General features: G+C 43.7%; 1 protein-coding gene across 1 annotated transcript in view; it reads left to right on the top strand.

Moving 5' to 3' along the window:
- Positions 1-16,418, top strand: part of LOC311001314 (uncharacterized protein) — an 86,842-nt gene that overhangs the window by 24,149 nt on the left and 46,275 nt on the right. The window lies entirely within an intron of this gene.

Genomic DNA, 16,418 nt, shown 5'->3' with positions numbered 1-16,418 from the left:
TACAGCAACTAATCACTGAGGCCAACATTTATCTCCTAAACAGAATTCAACCAGCTGGTGGTAAACCTCTTGTGATGGAAAATGTTGATATTAACCCATATTATACTTTACAAGTGTTGTATAGTCATGATTGTGATATGTGGTACTCAGCTGATCCCTTGGAAGACAGACAGCAGAGAGCGACTTAAGGGGCGCATTGCATTGTGGGATACAGTACACAATGTAGACTGTTCAGATGCAAACTGGACATATTTCCCGAATCAGTACGACATCCAGGAATGTTCAAATACTGCAGATTTAGCTTTTGTTTGGATACTGTATACTACATACCACTGTTCCCTCTAAGCTGTTTTACTGTGCAGCTGCACACTGCTCCCCACCTCTTTGCCCAGAAGACAAAAAAAGTTGCACACTCAAATATCCCCGACTAGTTTACTGTTTATTTCTCCCTAATGTGGCTTCGAATTGTGAAATGTAGCTATGACCTTAACCGTGGTCTGTAGTGCAACTACGATTGAAGTTTTTGCTTGAGAATTATTATTACTGTTCATATCAAGAATGCTTCTGTGCCAAGAGTTGATGACACCAACTTGATGTTAGTTATTTTTTTCATATTGTTCATATGGCAATAAATGCAAAATCAATTTTGCCAAAAAAAGAAGAAGCCTAGGTGATGTTGTCAAAATAATCTGTTATTAATCACTATAGTAATAGCCAATTGTATTGATATTTGGAGTTGGAGAGGTGAGGCCATAGCACCAGCATGTGGACGGACTGTGTAGCCTACGCTTGAGCTTTCACTCACAGTCGCTCAAGCACGTCATCAGGGGAGTTGAATTTCTGCTCAGGAGTTTTGAAAATTAGAGGGAACATTGCTACATACTGTATTTTGTCCAAATCAGTACGTACTAGCAGGAGAGTATGAGGTTTAGAATACAGCCTCTTTCTTCCTCTTCCTCTTCTCTCCATGTTTCTAGTTGTTTTACTCTGACACACCCAGCAGCTCTGAGCCTCTCACAGTCCAGATCTAATGCACTGAGGGGTGGGGGTGTTATCTCCTCAGTCTCAGTGCAGCTGTAATGTATTTGGCTGGTGGTGCTGGTGGTGGGGGAGGGGGAGGGAGGGGAGGGGAAGTCTTATCTCCACAGTGAGTGGGTGCGGTCGTTCTCAGCTCTGTGGTATTTTCTGGTTGGGAGGGGCTGTTTCCTGCCTCACTGTCGTTCAGCTTCACTTCCTCCTCCGACAACAACAACACTGCTGCTTCAACAAGTTAGTGCACACAACTACACACTTCATCTAGTTACAATGACAACACACACAAACTGACAGCCCTCTGAGGACAACGTTCATGTTTTCATGATTCATGTTTACTCTGTCCTCTTTCTCGCTCTACATGAGGGTCACAAAGGGCCAATCACAGAGCGTCTGGCGTCACCTCTCACTGTGCATTATTGGTTGAAGCCTTTTTCCGTCACTTGTTGCTAACCAATTGTCTCTCTGGAATCTCTAAGGCCCGCCCCCGGTGAGCTGTAGGGTCAGAGGAGGACACCGCAGTTAATAAACGACACAGTGACAAAAACCACAAAACCACTGACTGAGGCCCTGTCCCCATGTCTCCGCACTTTGGTGAAGTTTTGCTGGTGGAAGGTATATCTGCATAATAGTAGTGTGCAGCTTGTATTAAGTGGATATTTAAAAGCAATTGGGACAAACTTGACAAGAGCAGCCTGTCATCTGAGTGCCATTGTGCACACTAACGCAACTCCGACACACACATACAGCAACAGTTTTAACAAACAGTGCTGCTGGATCACAGTCTCATCTACTCCACAAGTGTCTCTATGCACAAGATTCACATCATAAATGTGAAAGCCCAACTCCATAAGAAGAAAAAGAGAAAAGAGAAACACATAGGATTAAATAGAGAATGATGAAAAATACTCACATAAGTTATAATCAATAGAGAAAATTCATAATTATGTGATAACAGGTCAAAAATGATCAGATGTCAAAGTAAACTAAGCCTAAAGACAAAACCGAAACTAAAAAATATGAGATAAAAGTTTCCCAAACGAGGCTTGTTGCTCCCGGTGACATCAGGCTTCACCAGTGGGATTTCTACTTGGCCAAACACCACTCTGATGCGTCTGACCGTCAGTGGGTAAAAGTGTAAATCAACACGCTGCTGTTTGGGTCGTTGGAGAAACGGGACACACTGAACTGACACTAAGATCATGAACGCACACAGCAAGTGGCCCAGTGTGTAAGTGTGAATTACTGTACATAGGCTCACACAGGCCCTGAGTCTCTGTCTCTGCAATAGGGGAAATATCTTGAAGAACACTGACATAAACTCTTGTCGTTGAAAATAAAAGTTGCGTTGACACTGAAAACACAAGCATTAAAAAATACAATATTTTATTTGGATATATTTTCGTGTAACAAAGGGTTTTTCACATTTCCGTCTTTCTTCAGCGACTGTTTTCTCTACACTCAGTGTCACTGCCGGGTTTAACGCTTGACTTCCTGGCAGGGTTGTGGCGTGGGGGGGAGGGGGGGTGTTTAGGGAGGGGCTGGGAGCGCTGAGTGGGAGCTAGAGCGCTCTCTGCTGCTCTTCAGTCTGACTGAGTGCAGTACTTCCTCCTTCTGTAAACCAGGGCTGCGTTCCAAAAGCCGGTTGACTCGCCCTTGGGGGAATTTCCGCCGCCATCATAAGGGCTGCTCCACAATGCACAATCCCACAATGCACTGCAGTGGTGTACGAAAAATACATCCATCCAACCCTAACCCACCAAAGAGTGGGTTCAGTTCGACTAGTTTAGCAGTGACAACATGTCAGAGAAAACACTTTAGAAATATATAATAACTTATATGTCCCAAAAGAAAAAGAAAACTTGTGTCTAAAGAGCCTTTTTAATCTGACATTTCATATTCATATAGTTGCTGTGCCTGTGTTAATGTGTAGTTTAGTAAGGCATTTTAATCAGGATTGGTCTGATGAGGAGGCAGAGCTCATCACCAGTGACAGAGAGAGAGAGAAAGAGTATTATAGAGAACATATTATTGAATTTTAACCATTAACCGGCCAGTCTCGTGTTTCTTTCTTTCTTTTTTTGTTTTTGTGGCCTCATCAACGCGGTCACATGTTTTTGCGGCACCCGTTCTGGTCCTATGGCCGGTCCGTCACTGTCTGCAGGTATTTCTTATAATAAGAGGCAGTACAGCGCTACACCTACGACATGTGGTCGACCCATGATTGTCTGGGCTAAACGCAGCCTATGTACCACGCAGCTGAAGTCAGCCTCTGATTGGACAGTTAGGGGGAAGTGAACTCTGACACCAGGAGCCGTGTTCACATAAACTGTTGGACTCCTCTCAAGAGAGCTGAACTCACAAAACTCACACAAAACCAATGAAACCAGGATTATCTGGTTATCCCTAAACCTAACCTAAAGGAAAACCCCTGCACAGAAGGGTTCTCAACGGACCGGAGTCGAATAAATCCTTTTATTCCACCACACCTGTTTTTGTGTGTCTGTGTAGTATATTATCCACCTAAACTATTTTCTTTATTGTCTTGTATTATCTTATGTTCTTCTTTGTGTATTTTCTAGAGTAAAGAAATGTATAGACTAATGCCCTGTTTCACAGGTTCTATATTTAGCCCAGGAAGAATCTGTCTTGTCAGGTATCCTGAGACATGTGTTTCTTGTCTGTTACCCATCTTTGGTGGGTCATAGTTTCTGGGGATACTGGACACTATCTATTCTTAAGTTAGCTTGGTCAAGAGGTTAAATGCCAGAAAGCTAAGGATAAATTCTGTTTTTAGATCCTGTCTTTGTCTGACCATCCTGGTCAGTTATATCCTTCTGTGGGAGAAGGTGGAGTTTTAGAAAACGTATATAAGGTTTAAGATTACAGGCCAAGGGAGAGTATTCTCAATTCTTGGCACCAGAGATGCTCCACGATTAGGCATTTTTGTACACTGTTCTTTTTCTTGTAATAAACTCTTTTTGAATGCAAGAAAAGACGTGTCGGCGGTTCCCTTCTCTTCATCAACACATCAATATACCACATCTGCATCTGGGTCCTGCCCCCTCCCAGTTCCTGACTGACTGATTATTTTAACCTCTTATTGATGAGTTCATTGTTGTCATGGTGATATTTGTTGTAAAGTTGTGTTCCTGTGTGGGTGTGTCACTTCCTGTAGAAACTAAACTCAGTAGCTATCTGCTGCGTCACTCAGAGTCCAGAGTGTGTTGGTGGTGGTGTGGTCGGACAACATGGCGTTAGTGACACTGCTGTAGGGTAAGAACACACACACACACACACACACACACACACACACACACACACACACACGTAGATTTAGGGTTCATGTGTTAACACGTTCAGAAATTAATAACAACCAGTTCCAGTTTGTTTGTGTGTGTTTGTGTGTGTGTGTGTGTGTGTGTGTTTTAAAGAGGAAACAGGAAGCAGGAAGCTCTTTCTAGTGTCACATGTCACATGTTCTGCTGCTGTCTGATGACATCATCATCATGGTTTCAGGAGACAGACACCAGGAACAGAAGCAGCTGTACTGATGGATGATCAATCATTCACCAGTCTGAAACAGGCCTTGACCTTTGACCTTTGACCTGAGGAGGACCAGGGTCTGTGCTGGTCCCAGAGACCACGTCCACCAGAACCGTTTGTCCTCTGAAGGACTCTGTGATGGGACCTGTTTGATTTCCTGCTTCTTCTTGACTTTGTATATCCTGTCACATGCTGTGCTAAATAAAACCAAGTGAAAGACGCTGTCCTCTGATTGGTCCGTCACTGAGCCAGTGCCACGCCCACAACAGAGCAGAGGACAGAGACGCCACCACCTGTAGCTCACTTCCTCTGCCCCCCCCCCTCTGTTTCCATCCAATCCAACTTGAGCATCCACAGTGGACCAAAGTGCTGCACAGAAATAAAGACATAACACCTTACATAAGGTGTAAAGTTACATATAACAACAAATAGGCAAAAAGGCATAAAACATGGGTAAAAAATAATAGACATACAATAAAATAAGATAAAAATAAAATAAAATCATTAATAGGGAACAAAGGTTGAGGGGCCTATTAATGATTTTATTTTAAGAGGTGGGTTTTAAGAAGAGGTTTAGAAACAGCAGAGAAGAGGCCTGTCTGAGCTGTTTGTATCAATGTGAGGCCTCGTTTAGACGATCAATAATCTATAACTGATCATCAATCAGCTCAAACTGAGCACACGCATCCACCTGTCAGACTCCAGAGTGAGCTCTTGTGCTGCCACCTGTTGGTCGACTGAGACAACAACAACAGAGTCTCAGCTCAGTGTTTGTGTCAGACGATGCTCTACAGAGTCCAGACTGGTTCTGGTCCAGTTCTTCAGGCTGGTTCTGGTCCAGGACAGTGATCTAAATGAAATAAAGACATAACACCTTACATAAGGCGTAAAGTTACATATAACAACAAATAGGCAAAAAGGCATACAACATGGGTAAAAATAATAGACGTACAATAAAATAAGATTAAAATAAAATAAAATCATTAATAGGGAACAAAGGCCCCTCGGCCTTTGTTCCCTATTAATGATTTTATTTTAAGAGGTGGGTTTTAAGAAGAGGTTTAGAAACAGACAGAGAAGAGGCCTGTCTGAGCTGTTTGTATCAATGTGAGGCCTCGTTTAGACTATCAGTAATCTATAACTGATCATCAATCAGCTCAAACTGAGCACACGCATCCACCTGTCAGACTCCAGAGTGAGCTCTTGTGCTGCCACCTGCTGATCGACTGAGAGAACAACAACAGAGTCTCAGCTCAGTGTTTGTGTCAGATGATGTTCTACAGAGTCCAGACTGGTTCTGGTCCGGTTCTCCAGGCTGGTTCTGGTCCAGTTCTCCTGACTGGTTCTGGTCCAGGTCTCCAGACTGGTTCTGGTCCAGTTCTCCTGACTGGTTCTGGTCCAGTTCTTCAGGCTGGTTCTGGTCCAGGTCTCCTGACTGGTTCTGGTCTCCAGACTGGTTCTGGTCCAGTTCTCCTGACTGGTTCTGGTCCAGTTCTCCTGACTGGTTCTGGTCCGGTTCTCCAGACTGGTTCTGGTCCAGTTCTTCAGACTGGTTCTGGTCCAGTTCTCCTGACTGGTTCTGGTCCAGTTCTCCTGACTGGTTCTGGTCCAGTTCTCCTGACTGGTTCTGGTCCGGTTCTCCAGACTGGTTCTGGTCCAGTTCTCCAGACTGGTTCTGGTCCAGGTCTCCTGACTGGTTCTGGTCCAGTTCTCCTGACTGTCCCTGTCTGAGGCCTGCAGGCTGCTCGTCTCCAGGACAACAGAGCTGCTCCTCAGGTGGGCGGAGCTCCAGCAGCAGGTGACCTTTACTCACTGGAAACTGAAGATGCACGTGGTGACGGTAGGTTTTCACAAAATAAAAGAGATATTTATGAAATCCGGAAAAAGGACAGTTGCTATTTGCAGGTGTTTCCAGTGAAAGGTGTTTTGCAAATGAGGCATAAAGTCTAATCTAACGTCTGTCCGTCCTGGGTGAGGGATCCCTCCTCTGTTACTCACCCTGAGCTTTCTCCTGGTTTTCCCTGTTAAAAGGGTTTTCCATGGAGTTTTTCCTCAGTGGATGTGAGGGTCTAAGGGCAGAGGATGTTGTTGTGATGGGATGTAAAGCCCTTTGAGACAAACTGGTGGTAAAAACGGGCTATACTAATAAAATTGCCTTGCCTTGCCTGCTGCTTATTGTTTTCAACAGGAGACGAAGGCAGCGTATCATGGTCAACAACACTTGGGTCTCCTCCTCCGTCCACACGTAGCGGCCATCTTGCTTCAAGTGAACTGGTCACGTGAGTTGTGTTTCCATAGCACTTTTGCGGGAAAAAAAAAAACCTCCTCATGAGAGCATACAAATGTTTTAGTGATGTTTGAGAAGTTTCCATCTCCAGTTTTTTATTGCAATATTTAGGTTTTGAGCATCTCCAGGGTAAATGGAAAACGCAGCTACTGAAACAGTGACGCAGCAGCTGCTGCTGTCACTCAGGCCACAGGATGTTCAGTCTCTAGAACTGATGAACTTTAGTGAAACCACAGCTCCGTTCTGCTGACGATGGCATGCAGCTCTGACCACAGTCCTGAGGTAAAACAGAACAGAGGACAGACCAACACCCCCCACCTGCAGCTCACTTCCTCTGTTCTCAGAAGCTGCTGTTTGTATCAATGTGTGAAGATACAGGTCTGTATTCTGTCTGTCTCACTGTTAGGGGTGTGCAAAGCATCCAGTATTTGTATTTGTTGAGGGAGAAAAAGTACTATTTGTATTTATATTCAAATAAAATTCAAAATAGGTGTAAAAATGCCGTTTGAGTCACACTTCTAATTGTAAAAATAAGTATTCTTTAAATATCCAGGTATTAACTTTGTGGGGGACGGCCTGAAGATGCAGTGTAGTAAATTTGGTGTCAATTGAGCTTAAATTGTTGAATAAGATTTACAAAAAAACTGTGATGAGCTTCATAATTTGCATTGTTGCTTATTGACAGACACAAAGACAGAGGAACAAAGACGACTATGGACATAGATATCAGTGACATCAGTGACTTTAACAGGAGGTGAGACCAGAAACAGGAAGTGGTTAAACTTAAGTTGTTACTTTGCAGCTCAGACAAACAGTCAGTCGTTACCACGACAACATGAAGACTGCATCTCTCTCTCTGCTGTTGGGTGAGTCAACATACACATTATACTGACCTCTTACCTCTGACCTTCGCTGATCTCTGACCATGGATGTTTTATATGAACAGGATACTGGGTTGAATATGGCGTCCATTCATTCCTATTAGAGTTTCTCTCCTGGCACATTCATTGAAAAGGTTTCTGTCTTCCTGGTCACTTCCGCGTTATGATTGATAGTAAAACAGAAGCAGGAGAGAACATAGATAAGAATGAAGGCTAATGTGTCGTGCTCATGTAGTTTTTCACTTTTTTCCTTTATCATTTTCCCCAGCAACGGGGCACAACACTATGAATGAGCCAGTAATTAAGACCCGACCCACGGGTGTTGAAACTGGGACCCGATGCAGCTGGACTCATGAGCATTAATTCTCAGCCCAAATGTGGCCAAAAAAAAGGAAGCCTGTCGTCCAACCCGACCTGAGTTAGTAGCCTATATGTTTTCAACCTGAACCCAGCATGTCCGGTCATGTTACTTTCTGTTTGTGTTCTTGTAGAACGGATGTTTTGTATCATCAAATATTGCAGTTTTCCACCTCCATTATTATTTTTTCCCATGAGGTCTTTAGCTTAAGGGCCCTCTGACTGACTGAGGACTCTTGGTTTGTGGCGACAAGTGTGCCCAAACTGAATTTAATGAAATTTGAAGTTTGAATTTTAAAATTTGAAGTTTGAATTTTGAAATCTAAAGTCTGAATTTTAAAATTTGAAGTTTGAATTATGAAATTAGAAATTTAAATTTTAAACACATTGGGAAATATTCACAATTTCACTAATGTACTGTATATTTGCTTTAAAAAAAATTTATTTTAACACCCCGACCAGATGGGGTCTGGCTGATTAAAAGACATTTAAGAAACAACAAAGAGCACAGAAAACAACACATATACTCCGTTTTCAAATAAACACACTGTGAATGAGCCCATGCTGCTGTTCTACCTGTTGTTTACAGACCAATCAGCCTTCAGTCTGATGCACAGTCCCATCTAGAGCACTCATTATCCGGATTTGGTCATCTCAAAAAGTTTGGATCTGGATCAGACTGATCCAATCCTACTTTGCTTTGAACAACTGGGATAAAATTAAGACGGATTACGTGATCCATAGCAAAAACAAGGGATTTCAAAATCCGGATAATTTCTATCCAGATTCCACCTTTTGAACAACTGGGCCCAGGTGCCACCTCTGAAATAAATGAATCAATAATGTTGAGAATGTGAGTGTAACAAGGCCAGGTATAAAAAATTGACTGGTGTCACTGTCACATCAGTAAACCTCTGACCTCTGACCTCCTGTTACAGGTGTGTGTGTGCTGCTGCTGTCTGGACCGACTGTTTCTGAAGGTGAGAGAGAAAACTGTTACTGTCTCTCTATCTGACTCTCTGTCAGTATCTCTCTGACTCTCTCTCAAAAAATGTTCAAATTCAAATTCGGGTAACACTTTACAATTACCGTCTTTTATAAATGGTAAATAGACCATTTATAAATGGTAAAAAGACAGTTTATTAATGTTTAATCATAATTTATAAACAGTTGATTAAAAAAATATTATATCCCTGTAAGTATGGATTCACCCACACCATTGTATCAGCAAATCCGCTCAGTGCAAATATTTTTCTCTGTCCTCAGTGTCTCTGGACATCCGTCCAGACCTTCAGCAGTTCTTCTCTGGAGCCTCAGTGTCTCTGAGCTGTGATGATGATCAACAGACAGTGAAGAGGACCAGAGGAAGACAGACTGGAGGACGGGGGGAGCAGTGTGGTTCAGGTTCTTCCTGCTCCATCCAATTTCTGTCCCAGTCAGACTCTGGAGTTTACTGGTGTGAGATCAGTTCAGGACAGAGGAGCCTCCAGGTCGACATCAGTGTGACATCAGGTGAGAGGTTCAGACTCTGTAGATGTAACTCTTTATGTGGCCCCGTCTGTCCGTCCTGGGTGAGGGATCCCTCCTCTGTTACTCACCCTGAGGTTTCTCCGATTTTTCCCTGTTAAAAGGGTTTTCCATGGAGTTTTTCCTCAGTGGATGTGAGGGTCTAAGGACAGAGGATGTTGTTATGATGCCATGTGAAGCCTTTTGAGACAAACTGTTGGTAAAAACGGGCTATACAGATAAAATTGCCTTGCCTTGCCTGTTTACACAATGACACTCGTAGATGAAAACGGCTAAATATTTCATCGGATGTGCCTTTCGTTTAGACGGCGACTGCATTTGGGGGGCTTAAAAACGCAAAAAAGTGAAACCACCCTCCAGAGTGGAAATCTTAAAAACGCTCCGACGTTGCGTCTCCATGTAAAGGGTGAAAACACAACGTCTGCTCCGCTTGCTACGACCTGTGGAGGGCAAGGAGGGCATGCGGACTTGGTGGTGTTGTGTGTTGTGCTGCACGCTGCCACCTCGGCGCCTGGTGTGCATACAACATTGAATTCCACAGACTTTTGCGTCATGGCATGCATACACATTTCCATCCCAAAAACGCTCGTCTAAACGTGAAATAAAAAGTGAGAGCACGACGCCACTTTTACGTTTTCTGTTCAGATCGTGTCCGTGTAAACGTAGCCTATGACTCTGGTCTGTAGCTGTAACTCTGTATATGACTCTGTTCTCTCTTGTTTTCAGGTCAGGTGATCCTGGAGATTCCTGCACTTCCTGTGGTGACAGGAAGTGATGTCACTCTGAGCTGCAGAGACAAACATGAGAAGATACAAGAGGCTTTTTTCTTCAGGAATGGAACTGATCTTGGATCTGGACCTGTCAGAGAACTGAAGCTCAGTAGAGTCCAACAGTCTGATGAAGGTTTCTACTCGTGTTCTACTAATTTGTTGGGAAAATCTCCTGAGAGCCGGCTGAGGGTCAGAGGTCAGGACGCTGACATCACTTCCTGCTTCTATGACACTTTAAAGATATGAAGTCACCTGCTGAGAAACTGATCACTGCACTGAACCAGGTTCTGCTCCTGTCTCCACAGATCCTCCTCCTCCTCCTACATCTCCTCCTCCTTCATCTCCTCCTCCTACATCTCCTCCTTCTTCATCTTCTTCTCCTCTTCCTCCTCCTCCTCTCTCTCTGGTCAGACTCTTCGTCCACCTCCTGGTCTTCTGTCCGTTCATCGTCTCCACTGGTCTGATGCTGTCCATCTACTGCAGCAGGGACACAGGAGACAAAGCAGCCGTCTCCATGGAGATGAACCTTACTGTTGGAGGAGCTCAGGGATTGGATGAAGAGTATGATGATGTCACTGCTGATATCACCACTGTGCATGAGTTCTGATGGATCAGTGAACTTAATTTCCAACCATGCCAAGGGAAGTGGGCAGGGTGTTTGGGAGTGGGAGTGAAGGCAGAGAGAGTGACAAAGAGAAGCTTGAAAACAAATGTGAGGAGACCAAGAAGAGACCAGAGAGCTTGGAGGCTCTGACATAGAGACTTTAAAGAGAAAACTAAAAATGTGAAACACGAGATACAATTGACCCTTCGCGTAAGCCCCGCCCCCTTGGTTACTGTTGCTACGGCGGGCAAGCTTTCACTCCCAGCCATGCTCCTGGCAATATTTGGTATCGATTTCAAAGGAAATATCAGCAAATTTCTGGATAAACTGTTCTGAGATAATAGAGAGAAGAAGTGACAAAGATCATTCATAGTTTTCAGTGACGTGACTCGCGCAGGAGGATAAAACATCTGTTCAACGACACGACTGGACAATGTACAGAGCAGCAGTAAGGACCGGTAATTTTACCGTCTATCAACCCACGAAGACTTGGGTCATCTCACTGGTCATGAAACGTTGTCAAACTGCAAGTTTTTGGGCGATTGTGAACCACATACAGCTTTCGCTGTTGTTTTGTTTTCTCCCACCGCTGTATCAGTCAGTGAAAGCAGTCCCTGCCTGGAGGATCCCTCGCCTAAAAGCCCAGGTAAAAGCCGTAAAAGTACAGCTGTCATTTCGGAGGTGAACATATGGTTATCCCCATATTTACACTTGCTCAAGTCGAAAAAAAAGTCCGCTCGTATCTGAACATCTCTATATTGCTGCTGCCGCCGCCGCCACCGCCGTAGTAGCAGCAGCAACAACAACATCCTTCTCTACAAACAAATGTTTTTCGTCCTAGTCTCAAAATGTGTCCACAAAAGCAAACGTAATGACTCACTGCGGAAAGCTTGCCAGGCCTATAGTTACGGTTGCTAACGTAGGATTGGACAATAGCCGTTTGTGGGAGGAGTTGGCGAAGGGTCAATTGTTTGTTTAAATGACTGATCACTTTAGGTTGGCAAAGAAGGATAAATTAAAGATCTACTTTCTGCTGAACTCCTCTGTCTGATTTCTTCACACTCCCCCTTCGAAACACAGCCCCCTTTGATTACTGCAGTACTGGACTTACCCAAAACACTGCTGCACATATTTGGCCAAAAATCACTCGTATCACCCACTGGCTCCCTACACAGATTCAAGAAGTTTATCGTCATACACAGATGTTAAAAACCATTTCTGCCGGAAATTCGTGCTTGCATTGCCTCTCTTCACATTTCAAGATAGTAAGAAATACATAGAAGAGACTTTAAAACATAAAAAAGAGCAATCATTTCAACAAATGCACAATAACATACCTGAAATGTGTATAAAGTGCATTGTACCTGAGTGCCTGAATGCATGGTGGAACAGTCAGTAAGTGTTTGAGAATTTTCGGGCTTACATGGGCAATGTGGCTGGAGTTGACTGGTTCAGGAGCCTAATGGCTTGTGGGTAAAAAGGCAGATTTACTCACAAAACTAGCAGGGGGAAACACTGCCACATGGGGCAGGACATGGGAAGAGATGACAAGCAGACACAGACAAAGGCTAAATACACAAGTTTTCAATTTGTTAATGTTAATAACGACGACTCGGAGTATAGTAGAGTTACGTATGGTGTACCACAGGGTTCAGTCTTAGGGCTAAATCTCTTCATTCTTTACATGCTTCCATTAGGTGACATAATCCGGAAGCATTCAATCAATTTTCCCTCGGCCGGCTGGATACTGGAGACAGGGGCTGGGCAGTTCTCCGGCATCGATATAAGCTGTGGCATACTGGCTGTTTGAGCCTGATGAAGGCAGCCTAATGGCGCTTTTCCACTACACTTTCACAGCACGGCACTGTAAAGGTGCTTTTCCACTACAGCTGAGTTCTTCTAGTACCTCCTCAGTGGGGGCGGGGGCGGCACGGAGGGGGGGGGGGGGGCGCATTGTTTATTCTCGAGAATAAATAAAGGTTATAATAATTGTCCGTCTCTCTTTTTTCGATCTGCTCATCAGCTCCAAACTCACTCGTCTGCACCTTGTTAACAGACCACAGCGTGGTTTTACACACAGCAACATTTAACTCAGGTGAAGGAATAACAACAGTCTGATACAGATCAGCGGACGTCGCACTCGCGCCGACACTCTGCCCAATCAGTGGAAGGTAGTCGGATGATGTCGCGTTATAGTATCGCTTCGGCTCGCTTGGACCCAGGGCCGAGGAGGTACTAAAATAAAAATTTTGGGGAATCACGATGTCTAAAAGCATCAGTGGCTGCAGCTGACAGGGACAGCTAACAGCAGCAAAGCTAACATCAGGACGTCAGCTGTTAAAGCCCTCCAGTTGTCAGACACGTCATTAATATACTCCAGTTAGCTCAGTCATGTTGTAACTAAGATATCCGCTGGAAAGAAAAAAAAATCATGGACCGTTTGAATTACTGAGTTATTTTTTATCTACATCGAAATAATATACATGAAGAATAGTAGGCTAACTTCCGGTTGGGAGTTCCGGTATGGAGGAGCCATGGCGGCGCCCTTGTCCCTGCATACGGGTCCCTCTCTGTATCAATGCTTACTTACCTGTTATAGCCTATTAGTAAATCATAATTTTAAGCGTCTTGGTTGAACCTCCCTCTAACCCTCCCAGAAGCCCAATTTTTCTCACCATCTTGCTTTTCTCCCAGTGTATGAACTTTATGCATGATTAATTGATATGGATGAATATCAAAATATGAAGGCCTAAGATTGAGGGGGTCGTTTTTTTAAAGCCTGCTGATGTCATCAGCGTCTGTGTAAGAAACTACCCATTCATCTGCATCGTAGTGGAGGAGACCAGAGATGGGATGGGGAGTCAGAAATACTTTGTAATTTGTCAAACATTATTTGTTCCACCATTTCAATCTTTTCTTTTTAGATGTGAATCTAAGATGTGAAGAATGTGAAGTCTGAAAATACATTTGTTTACAACTTTGGACCGTTTGGAACCGTTACCGTGTGCGAACACAAAGAATGCAACAGTTGTAGGCCATCTGTTGCTCAATCAGGATAGAGCACTGGAAAAGAGAGTAACGACACCACCATTGACTCCCGTGGTAAGGGTTTAAGGGTTTTGCGCCCCGAGTGGCAGGATATGGGTATTGCAAAAGCGCCCAGAAAACTAATTCACTCCAATGTATGTGTGTTGCCCACTTGCTTGTAAATTGATGAAAACGGCCGTGTTTTTGTTTTTAGGTGTCTTGGTCATATCAGATTATACTTATAATTTGTTTATTACAAAATGTAGATTGAAACATTCATGTAGAAAACTGTTGTTTTGTTGTTGTTTTTTTAGTAGCCTATGTGTTAATGTTTATCTGTAAAGGATCCTCAATGATGCTATTAACGTGGGTGATCTATAAATGTCCTTAAATTATTGAAAATACCACACTGCTCATTCACCAACAATGCAGAGAAGTCAGTTCTTGGGCGCTTTTGCAATACCCATATTCCTCCACCAGGAGGCGCTTCCATTGGACCAATGCTGTCCTTACTCTCTTTTCCAGTGCTCTAAATCATCAGGAGAAAGACGTGAATACGACCACTTCCCGTAGAAACCGAAAGTAAACACTCAACTCTGTCTCACTGAGTCCAGAAATCGGTCGGAGGTCGACGACGGAGGGAACTAACATGAATCCGTTTGTGGCGTTAGTGACACTTCTGTACGGTAAGAACACACACACCCCACACACAGCCCGAGAGTACACACACAAACTATATGGTTGTGTGCGCCAGGTTTGTCTGTCCCTGCCGCTCTGACACCAGAGCTGTTTGGTTCCGCTTTAAACGGACCAGGGTTCGTTTCCTGGGAGCGTCCGTTTCTTTGGTTCAGGTGTGAAAGCTCATCTGAACTCTGGAGCGAACCCTGGTCCGCCTGAAAACTGTGAAAACTGTCTGTGTTTGCTTGCTGGTGGACGGTGGTGCGGTTTCAGTGTTTCCGCTTGGATTTTTTTTAAGGAGTGGCTGCGCGACGTCCGACACGAGAATCAAAGCCGTCAACAGCGACAGCTGATCTGTACTGAGACTGTTGTTATTCTGTCACCCAAGTTAAATGAAGTTGTGTGGAAAAAAACAGGCTGTGGTCCGTTATCCAGCTGCAGACGAGCTGCAAAGAGTAGATACTGAGCAAGATAGTTATATGTGGTAGTCGCGAGTACCCGACCCAGTGCAGGACTCTGCTGTGCGGCGGTGGTGTATTTGCAACAATTAAAAAAGGAAAAAGAAAAAAAGGAATTTGAAGGAGAGGCGGCTAGGATTTAGGAATGTAGAATGTAGAGGAATGCATGTAGAGGAAACTCTGGGTTTGTATGCAGTGAACGCTCACCAGACCAAACACAGTCCAGATGTAAAGTGTCACAACACACAGTGTGTCAGTAACTAACACCTCCTAGTCCGTCATCGACCGTATTCCTTTCATTTTCTCATTGTAAGAGTGGTTCACGCTGACGTCACTAGCCATCCTCACACAAACAAGAAGTTCCCCATCAACAGCATTATCACATGCGATGCCACGCATGTTGTGTATATTCTTTCTTGTCCGTGTGGTCTAGTGTATGTGGGTAAAACCATAAGAAAATTAAAACAGCGCATTAGTGAGCACAAAAGCTCTATACGCCGGAATGATAGGGAATACCCGGTAGCAGTCCATTTCAATGACGCCAGACATGACATCTCCTCCCTGCGCTTTTGTGGTATCGAAAAAGTAGTCCCACCACGCAGGGGGGGGGGTCATGACTTGCTGTTAAAACGTTGTGAAGCATTCTGGATTTACAACTTACAGACTCTGTCACCTACAGTAGAGGTCTGAATGATGAGTTGCCTCTTCATGTGTGTTTGTAATAATTTTGACATGTTTCTTCCTAACCCCCCTCTTTGGCTTAAAAATTGTTAAGAAATGTGAAGAAATTTGTAAAAATGTCTAATGTTTATAGTAAATGAATTATGTTTGCATTTTCGATACTTTCGATATGATATGATGTTGTTTTCGATGTGGGGTGATGTCTTGTTCGGTCTCCTCACATGCAGGCCTATTTCAGATATGTAGGCTACTTAAATCGCTACTTAAATCGTTATCTTAGTATTTTGTCGAAAAGATGTTTTTCTAGAGATTTTTTCTATATTCTGTGTTTCCCCGAGTGCCCCTCAGGGTCTTAAAAAATCTTAAAAAACCTTAAAAAATTCTTAATTATTCGATTTTTTTCCTAATGTATGAGATTCTGTAATGTAATGTGTATTTTGATACAACGTGTATATTTTGTTGACACTGTGTGTAACTTTTTTTCTCTGGGGTGTTGTCACGTGAGGACGCTGATTGGTGCCGAGGTTATTTATACCGCCTCCTCCCTCACACACACCTTTAGAACCTGAC

Source organism: Trachurus trachurus, assembly GCF_905171665.1.
Source record: "Trachurus trachurus genome assembly, chromosome: 18".
NCBI lineage: Eukaryota > Metazoa > Chordata > Actinopteri > Carangiformes > Carangidae > Trachurus > Trachurus trachurus.
The sequence above is the reverse complement of the archived record's forward strand: the minus strand, read 5'-3'. Positions and strand labels throughout refer to the sequence as shown.